This window comes from Sparus aurata, chromosome 10 (assembly GCF_900880675.1).
Source record: "Sparus aurata chromosome 10, fSpaAur1.1, whole genome shotgun sequence".
NCBI classification, from domain to species: Eukaryota; Metazoa; Chordata; class Actinopteri; order Spariformes; family Sparidae; genus Sparus; species Sparus aurata.
This window is the reverse complement of record NC_044196.1, coordinates 30363324-30367821: the sequence shown is the minus strand read 5'-3', so window position 1 is coordinate 30367821 and position 4498 is coordinate 30363324.

Genomic DNA, 4498 nt, shown 5'->3' with positions numbered 1-4498 from the left:
GGCTTACTGCGAGCGAGCAGATAGAGCGGCGGAGAAATCACAGCGATGGCAGTGATTCATTATTTCATTTCCACGCAGCGGCAGACAGTATTTGCACAGATGTTCAGAGGATCCGCTGATGTATGCCACTGCTGAGCCGCTCACAGCTCAATGAACTGATAAGTGCAGTCGCCCTTGTTTGTCTTCCCCTCGGTTCCCGCCCGCGGTGACACGGCGGTGGCGGGGTACCACACCGACCGCCGCTCTCGGCCCCGAGCCGCCATTACTTTATGGAAATGGCCCCGTTCCTTTTCATAGAGCCGTAATTCTCCAAGTAACTCTCGGGCTTTAAAGAAGACAAGAGCTGGAGCGTAATTACATTTGATGCTCTCAAGACATAATTCTTAGAAATGATGTTCCCTGGAGACGACAGCAGCGTTGTCATGTAACACTTTAAAACCTCGCTGGCTTTTTTTCCTTCAAGGCTCTCGGGGCTGAAATTCTTCAAATCTAAATGTAGCTTTGTCAGGTCAGATTTTTATGCTCGGGTGCATTCAATCCAAGACAGTTTTTCCCACCAAAACCCACCCGGAGCCCTGAGCTGTGACGACTTCAGCAGGATGGGTTAATTGACTCTTTCCTTAAAGTCTGTTTTTGCCGATACGGGGCGTCTTTTTTAAAACTGCTGACGAACGCGTCCTCTGAGCTCTGCGGCAGAGTTTTCTCCAGGCCGGCACAGTCAGGCCGTTGCCACAGACGAGTGCATGAATATTCATTTGGATCTGTTATCTGCTGCGTGTTGCTGTGGGCTGAGGGGCAGTCCGGGCTGCTGCCGGTGTCAACTGTGTCTTCAGAATCTACTCTGCGACCCGATCGATCAAAATATCTGTGATTGCACAGAGACGAGCTCTTTCTGACCGACACGTCCTCAGAGGCCTATCACCTCTGAAACTCGCTTTCTTGCAACACACAAGCCTTGAAATTGAGTATCCTCAGTTAATGTTGCAAGCCTATAACCGCCTCGCAGACTTTTTTTTAAATTAAAATTCATGCAAATGTATTAAATTGAGGCAGCAGCACTCAGTTCTGCTGGCTAAAATAACAACTGCCATCAACGTAGGCCTCATTATGAGCATCTACTTTCACTTTAAACGTACAGACAGAGAGCTCTACAGATGAGGACGACGTCTTCAGTAAACATGTCACTCTCTCTGTAACGTGTTCGGCTGCACTTCGCCGAACTGCTGAGCTGACGTCAGACTTCACTCTGCTAACATCGAGGACAACTCCACTAACTGATGCAGAAAACTAAGTGCGGCACTGAAGGCACTAAACCTCATAATAGCGACATGATGCAGCTTTTTGAATAGAAACATGTGTTAGGTAACAACAGAGATGGCGGTTGTATGACACACATACAGACCCTCTGCCGCAAGAGACAATGTGTCTGCTTTGTCACAGCTGAATGGGGAAACATATCAGCTGATGCTTCGCTGGTCTGAGCACACAGTTAAGATTCACAACAGTTTCAACTGATTTTGCGCTGTTAACAAAATGAATCAGATTTTATCGGATTTGATCGGTGATCCTATAAACGCAGACTCTATATCCTGGTCTTGTTACCTGAAATAACTACCTGAGGGCATTGCCAAGATGGCTGCCACCCTAAACAAGCTAGCTAGCTGGATGTGCTAATGATTGATTGCAGCTTTTGTTAAGCAGACAAACCCACCGATAAACCAATTCCTCATTGATCTTGTGGTTTTGATTTTGGAGAGATAAGAAGACGGATCATTCAAGCTCTTTGTAGAGAGAGGATCTCATACATGAGCTCCATCAGTGTGGAGAAAACCAAAGCTTGACAGGCCTGTCATGCCGTGCCGTGCCCTGCCGTGCCGTGCCGTGCTACAGCTGTGAAGCAGTTGGGCAACTGTTGTTTGTGGGAGCAGTTTGTGGATGGCGACTCGTGCTAAAAATTGGTGTTAAAACACTGTAATTGGTATTTGAAAAACTGTAGATTTTCTACTTTAAAGTCAAACTAAATGTTTAAAAACTCAATACATCTCATATTAAAAAGAAGCAGATACAGATGTACTCGTCAGGCGACGACTACAAGTCTGTGTGTCTGTGTTTCAGATCACTGATGGTCTCCAGTGAGGCGAGTGGGAACCATCTGACCGCACGCTGAACTGCACTCGCACCATCTCAATCCCATCTTTCCGCTTTTCCTCACATGTAGGTAATAAGAAAACGAGATTATGGAGCCCCTGATTCTGATTGGATCCCATTTTCTGCCCAGTGGATTGAAACCATAAATGTCTTTGATGCGGAAGCCGTCGGTGACGTGTGGGTCCGCAGGTCCGGTCGCGGCTCACATGTCTCGGTGAATGACATGTGATGGTGCACTTAAAACTTCATGTTCTCCGACAATCAAATAACTGACTATAAAAGAGTACTTTACTGGAACTAAATCCCATTAAGGTTTAACATCTTTTTTATTCACTGCTCGCTGAATATGGAGTAGGTTTGTACTCCATCAGTCATTAATCATTCTCCTCCCAGTCACGGTGAGTTCATGTGCAGAGACAGGCCGCTGTGATTTATTATAAAATGTAGGGTTCAATGACAAACGGACAAAACCTTCAGAATAAACCCATTTTTACATTCGGGTTTGGGAATGTAAAATATCTTGAGAGGTAAAAAGACTAAAGACCAACAGAAGCTCCTCGTCAGAAGTCCCGCCTTTAACTCCGTGACTTTATGACATCACACTACATCACAGAGTCACACGTTTGCCTAACTTGTGCTTTGCAGCTTGCTTGGCACGAAACAATTGATTAAGCACAGCTGCTCTGTTGTTGTTAGGCTCGGGCATGTGTGAGCTGGCCAATCAGAGCAGACTGCAGCACTCGATGGTGTGAGAAAGGTGATGTGTTTTCTGAGCACTAAAGCATGTGAACCTATTCTAGTGGTAACCCAAAACAGAGTTCTGAAGCTGAAAATGAGCATGACATGACCAAATACTAGATATTCTGAAAAGCGTGGACATTTTTGTCTTTCCTTTCAGCTTTCTTTTGATATCCAACACCTCCTGGGGAACAATATCTTGCTTTTCAGCTGCCAAACACTACACAGGATTGGCTAGTAGTATTGGTACAGTGTTTAGTAAACCGGCTTCCTGCTGCAGCTGGACATGGGGTCAATGAGAACAGTTGGAGTGAACCGAACTGTGATGCCGCGGGTCAGAAAACCAAAATAATGAGATGAAAGTTGCTGAAACCCCTCAAAGCTGAGGGCACGATCAGATGATTCAATGTAAGTTCATCACTGAAAACAACCCCTTTCACATTACACACAGTCAGTTGGTCCACTATTGATTAAAAAAAAAATGGTGTAGCTTTAAGTAGCAGGAAGAAAGAAGAAACTATACACCATTTAGAAAAATGCAGTTGGAAGTGTCTGTGCACGGAGGCAAACCTCACAGGCAGTCGTCTTTAGTTTTTGGTAAGACTGGATTCTCGGCCTCAAACGTAAGTGGAATGACTCAAAGCTGATTTTATATTCCAGTGAATCCACACGGCCATTATCTTTGCTTACCCTTCCATAAACAAAGCTTTTCAACTGGCACGTTTCACCTGCTCCCATGCAAAGCGCAGCGCATGAGCGACACGAATGTTTAAGAAGGTCACGATGGCGGAGCAGATGGTAAGTGTCCCTGCAAGATGCAAAAAGAAAATGTGTGCCTGATCCATTATTCATTAAGTCATTTTGCGGTGGATGTGAGAGCAGGAGCTCCACTGCTGCTGTGTATCTATAATATTTGACACTGTGATGCAATTTTATTTTTACGATAGTTAAATCATTTATTGCTTTTTCAAAGGATAAAATCTCGCTAAGTTTGACTTCCCGAGCGGCGAGGTCGCAGTCTCAAGGATAATCAGAGGTGTTGAATTCATACCCTCAGCAAACAGGGGCGTTCTGCTAAAGTAACTGCTAACTGCTGCTAGCTGTATTCTACTTATAAATCCATGACTGCAGCTGCTGTTAGCTTGTTAGCTCAGTTAGCCGTGAAGCTAGCTGGACTACCGGAGGACTGTTTGTATTGACATCGCTAGCACAGGAACTTCGGAGCGCTTGGAGAAAGAGGCCTTTCAGAACCAGGGCTAGCTGGTTAGCATGCTAGCTTCGGTAGATATCATAGACGTCTTTGTCACAACACGAACGCTGTTATTTCTTCACATTCTCTTTTTAATTTTAGTCATTTTTTTCAATGTTTCAAATCAAACTTCTTCCCTTTAAGCAGAGCAGACACTTGCTTTGTGATGACTCTCTGATGTGATAAATTGTGAAGGTCAGTGAGGAATCAGTGTGGTGTCTAATTAGAAAATATGTGATATAGCGTAAACTGCTTGAGAAGATAAACAAAGGCTACATGAACACAATGACGGGCCCGAGGCGCTGCGTTACTCACACAACATGACTCACACTTCTGCGAAAAGGACAATTTGTAGCTGTTTGA